Source organism: Zea mays, chromosome 1 (assembly GCF_902167145.1).
Source record: "Zea mays cultivar B73 chromosome 1, Zm-B73-REFERENCE-NAM-5.0, whole genome shotgun sequence".
Taxonomy (NCBI): domain Eukaryota; kingdom Viridiplantae; phylum Streptophyta; class Magnoliopsida; order Poales; family Poaceae; genus Zea; species Zea mays.
This window is the reverse complement of record NC_050096.1, coordinates 294,933,483-294,939,691: the sequence shown is the minus strand read 5'-3', so window position 1 is coordinate 294,939,691 and position 6,209 is coordinate 294,933,483.

The following is a 6,209-nucleotide window of genomic DNA, read 5'->3' as shown; positions in this document are numbered from 1 at the left end:
CATGACCTGCAAGTCATCATAACAAGAAAAAAATATTTATAATGTTTCAATTGGAGCTACACACAAGAGCGTTTCAAATAACCTCGCTTGGTCTGTATCTACATGTATTTTATTAAAGTTTCTTGTATTGGTTCGCTTTAACTGCTAGCTGTTTTAGTTTTTTCTATTGCTGCAGTACGTGAAATTGCAAACATGTGGATGTGTTTGACTGCTATGAATACGGCATTGCTAATAGTGGCAAGAATCCAGCAGAGCGTCTAGCTCACTAAAAGCAACATGTGGGATCTGGAAGCGGGCGGGGGGGGGGGGGGGGAATCCATGTCCATCCAGCCGCAACGTAGCGAACGGTGGTGCAGCAATGGGAGATGGGGGTGGCTGGTAGTGTTTTTTTTATCTTTCTCAGCCAAGAGTCGCCAGCCAGACCAGTGCTGAAAGCAGCAACAACAAGAAAAAGTAGTAGCTGCGAGCAAGGCTGGGTGAGGAATACGGCGGAGAGCATGGCAGAGCAGGAGGAGCGGTGCAGTAGGAGGAGCGGTGCCGAAAGACACTGGGAGCTCAGCAGCACTCAGGCGGCTCGGCCGCCTTCCTCCACCTCCATTCCCCTCCCCTTTCTTTCTCTCTCTGTGCTTCACTTCCTCCCCTTCCTTGACGGAGCAGCGGAGGGAGAAGGTTGCTAGCACTGTAGCAGGGCTTTTATTTGAGATTGAATGCACTGCACTGCACGCCATTCTGAAGTTGTTGCAGATGCCTTACAATCTCTTTTGGTAATGTGGATTCTCTTTTCATCCATCCGTTTCTTATTTATTTCTTGTTATATAGGCTGGATTAGCATCCAGATTCAGCGTTTGGCATGGCATGACTATTCCTTAAATATTGCAAATGATCATCTTCTTCGAAATATAAAAAGAATGGTACCATTTGTACCTACGGTATTCGTCATTGCTTTGACTGAAAACAAAAGTCTATTTGTGTTATGCGCTCAAACAGATGTACACAATAGACGTGCATTACATGTTCTATATATCATATGCATATAAACTACTCCATTTGGTTCTGCAGCTTGCCGATTCAAATTCCAAGGAGATGAAGAGCAAGACAAAGGAGTGAAATGATATAATCAAGCCAGACATAGTAAGTTTTTGTGTTCACTGGTTCCCATGAGGATTATGTAATAATTAAAGCTTTTAGTTTTCTCCTATTACATTATGGGCACTAACATTTACTATCAGGTAAATAATGCTTTTCATATTTATAGCTGTTGAAACGAAATTAGTTGGTTAAAGTGGGCCCTTTTTTACCAACAGAAACTAGAACAGCTACAATAAGCAGCTAGACATAGGCATGAGGTACAAATCATATTATTTTGTGTTTCTGACTGCATCTTGTTTCTTCTTCTCAGGTTTCCGCTCACCGTGCTTGTCGATAGTACATATTAGGTGCTTGTTGTCTTCTTCCACCTTCTAGACATTTAGAGTTTACCCCATTCCTGCAATGCTTTACCTGGTCAAGAACTTATTGCAGGTATGTCCAGTTGCCCACTCATTCTGTTGTATGATTAAAAAAAACAAAAACAAGCAAAACATAAGCATGTTTCCCTGCTTCTGTGGTTATCAGTATTATATCTTTGAATATGTGTATGCACCATCTTACCATATTCTGAAGAACTTGAATATTATCAGCACTGGTGTCCTGTACCGTATAATTCTCAAGAAAAAGTAAGTCTAATGAGCTTTTTCTATTATAAGTTTTATTTGCTGACAAGTAGCATCCACTATGTCATTGGGTTCACTTTCACTTGAAATCTTTGATGCAAAGCTGAATGCTAAAGATGGAAGACATGAATTATACTTCTGTGATGAAAGAGTTCTGCTGAAGTTCAATATGTAAAATAAATAGTCATCCTTAGGCTTGAATCCGTACTCTATTGAAGTAACTAGCTGCCTAAAGGACTATGCAACAGCTAACTCTGAAATCTGAAACTGACACATTTGTTGAATCTAATACCATGCTACCCTCCTATTTGGTCATCGTAAGTTCGTAACAAAACCTCTATTGTTTTCCACTTCATTCCTTACAGTTTTTTTTAATATTTTCTTCCCCAACAACTCGCAGAAATGAAGAGGCCATTCGTTGATTTAGCATTCTAGAGTACAGGACAAGAAACAGAACAGATAGAGCTGGAAAGAGAGGATAATGGTGTGGTTTTTTTTATTTCTGAAATGGCTCTCCGGTGCTGAATCTTTGCATGCCATGTAGGTTTTCAATGAGATAAGCTCGAGAGACATGGAGGAGATCAATGTTTTGAAGGGTTTGCCACAGAACTCCATTTTCATGTGCATCCTCGGTGGCACCATTATCTTCCAGTTCATCCTGGTCCAGTTCCTGGGAGATTTTGCCAACACCATGCCTCTCACCCATCTCCAATGGCTCGTCAGCATTCTCTTTGGCCTCCTCGGGATGCCCATTGCTGCTGCCATCAAACTGATTCCTGTGGAACCTCGCGAAGACGATGGCCGGATACCATAATCATGTAGATTAAGAGCAATAGATCAGCTTCACCAGCTGCTAACTACTGTAACCTTACCTAATCCACAAGAATAGGAGCAGAGCACCAATTTGTGAAGAAACGATTTGTTTGACTGCGACATTAATATACCCGTATTACTAAACTGTATATTGAGTCGTCCATTTATTTTTATTTTTTTCCTTACAAATAGTACCTTGTGGCTTGTATACACTAGCGTCCATTTGCTATTATGAAATGGCATGTGGTGGATTACAATAACGTGGGATTGTTACATAGTTTGTACCTGTGTCAGTTGTAAGTAGACTGCAAATTTGAATGCAACAGCAGTTATAACTCTAGCTTGATTGTTGATTCAAACAGTTCATTTCTGATCTCTACTTGTCAGTGGAAATGATCTTCTATCCAATCACACATGGTCACTGCAGTGCCTTTGTTGAACAATGACACAACGTGATACTAATCAGCCCCTGGGCTGTACCATGACATCAACGAATATACATGCTTAAAGAGATATATATACCTAAGCAACATCATTTTCTTAAAAAAACTAAGTAGTACTATCAGCGCTTTTGCTTTCTCCAGACACCGGTGGAAACTGATCTTATCGGTTTGTTGCTTACAACTGGTATGTACATCAATCAGACATCGGTGAGAACTGATCTTATCAACGCTTTTGCTTTCTCCAGTTGCTGCCTCGAATCGTCATCATGGACAAGCTCATCGCGGACATACCTATCAATCTCGAGGAAATTCTCATGAAGAAAGTCGCGGGTAAGCTGCAACTTTTCCAATGCTAGGGAGTTGTTCCCAAGCAACTTGTCACAAATGAAACGAGTCATGCCCAGGACAATGTCATAGTCTGATCTTCGCAGCGTCAACTGGAAAGTGGACAGAAGGACTCCACTCGCGCAATCGAGGATTCTGGGGCTTCCTTTCTTCAAGAGGATCGCCATCATTTCTGCTAGCTTTCTGGATAACAGTGAGTCCTCGCCCTCTGCAGTCAGATTGCTTTGCTCGTCCTGGCCAGGCTCTTTGGAATCAACAAGCTCATTCTTTGCCACGGTAGTGACCCACAGTGGTAAGACAGAGTCAGCAAAGTGGAATACGTTGGGTGCCATTTCATTATGTGATCCAATTAGCCACCGGCATACAAGACCCAACAAGAGCACAGGCAGCCATTGCTTCAGAGCAGAAACTATGCTGGGTGCAAATCTTGAGCCAGCAAAGGACTCAACAGCGGGCACAATATCAAGAAGATCATTTGCAAGGAAGAAGGCCTCCTCTGGAGGGCATGACTCCTCAGGGGAGCTTGATAAAACCAATTGAAGTAGCTTCGAAGCGTATGTAAAGCAGCTCGCCGTTGGTTCGGTGTTCTGATCTCCAAGACTCCAAGGCTTTTCTTACAGGTCTGACGGTTGCCTGTTCTCGTGGTCCAAGGCAACCCAGCTTGCAAACTCTTCTACATAAGAATGACCCAAAAGAACTATGACACTTCCCCTACTTGCTATACTGCTCAAACATTTAATGCCAACCTTGAGCATAAAGCTGGTGTCAAATGGTTTGTTTTGACATAGTTGATTTCAAGGTTTGGACAAGTTTCAACAGTTATCACACAGGCTGAATATCTAAACTGGTCTGAAACTCTGAATTAGTTGCATAGCAATTAGTTAGGTCACGATGTTGGATGCTGATTTTTTGTTCTGAACTTCTCCTCTGGTCGAATCTCCACGGTACAACAGGTTGTGTGGCATTGGAATTCTCACCACAACTTATGGAATTAAGGAAGGGGATGGTTAAGCCTCCTGCTGCTCCCCTTGTTGGATGTTTGAAATGGCTGTATGTATGATATTTTCTAGGTGGACTTGAAGGATAAGACTGCTAAATATAACACACATTTTAATATAATACACATTTATACATAAACTATCGTGATATTATATGTTTCTGTTGCAATGCACATAAGTTATCGTGGTATTATATGTTCTTGTGTTATCGTGGTATTATATGTAACGTACAAAACATTTTCTTATAACAGTATAACATACATTTCAGCATAATACATATTTATACATAAGTTACCGTTGTATTATATATTCCCGTTGCAACGCACGGGCACTCACCTAGTACAAATAAGAATATCCGTTTCGCGCACTATAAAAAGGCCTTCGCGTTAGGAAATCAGAACTGTATTTGCAAGGGAATTAGGGTCGGTATGCATCGTTCATTGATGATAGTTGGAGTCAGCAAGGTAGGGATGATAATTGTATTTAAACTTTACACTATAAAATTTAAAGATTGGATAAAACTATAATCAAACTATATTTCTACTTAATTTTAAACTAAAATTAATTATGAGTTCAAACATATTATGAAGAAACATTTGGATTATGATCCATCAACACCCATACACAGCATAGTCCTAGGGATCCTTAGTCTTAACTTTGAATATTATCCAAATCATTACGTTTTCCAAGCATTTTGTCGCTGGCTATGCCCTCACCCGAAGATGATCCCTATGCAATTCTAACGAGAGTTAGAGAAGCTAGTTATGACAGGGTAACCTTGATCTCTCTTAAAGCATCATTATACCATAAAAAGTCTCTTGAGAAGGCGTCATCTAAGTCCCCGTTTAGTTTAAAGTGACTAAAGTTTAATGACTAATGGAGTGTTTGATTTCTATGGATTAATTTTTAGTCCCTCCATTTTATTTTATTTTAGTATCTAAATTCTTAAAACTAAAATAGGGTTTTAATGTTCCCATTTAAAAATTTAGTAACTAAAATGAAATAAAATAGAGAGACTATAAAATTAGTCTCTAAAAACCAAACAACATCTAAACTTTAGTCACTTTTAGTTATTAAAAAACCAAGCAGCAAGACTAAAAAGAATTGACTAAATTTTAGTCCTCTAATCAAGAAATGTTGACTAAAAGTAACTAAAAGTAGAATTTTTCATCTCTTACCCTTCCTTGGCTCAAGTACCAAGACTGACTCATAGCGGGAGCCTGTGCATTGATTAAGAGTAAAACTATCATTATACTTAATAATTAATGCATTTTACTTAGATTTAATTACTGAAATCAAACAGGATATTTCAGTGACTACTAAAGTTTAGTCGGTGACTAAAAACCAAACAGGGTTAGAGCATCTCCAAGAGCTTCCTAGAAAATGACTCCTCAAAATTAGTTTTAAGGGGCATCTAAAAAATTAGTGAGGGTAGATTTTAATCCTTTCTCTAACAGATTCCTTAAAGTGACATATTGTTTCTGGGGAGCCTAAAAACCCTCTCATTTATAGCTACAAATGACAGAGTTTTAAGGGCTAAAAAAAATTGGGAGCGTTTAGGGGAACTGTTGGAGATACGTTTTTGTGTTTTTGTCAAAAAACTTGATTTAGGAGAGACTTCTGAAAGCTCTTGGAGATGCTCTAAATCTCCTACCGGTGGAGTTGAGTAGTGCCTTTTTTGGGCTTGGTGTTCTGTTAAGAAGAATGGTCTATCGAAATTGGCGAGCCTAGAGATCTTGATAATAGGGTCTCCTGAACCTGGAAGTGTTAGGGGAACAAAAAAATTGTATACTTCATCCGTCCTAAAATAATTATGTATCTCATAATAAGTTAAATTTTTAAGTTTAATTAAATTTATAAAAAAATCTTCTAAAATTTATCTCCCTTAACATATTTAT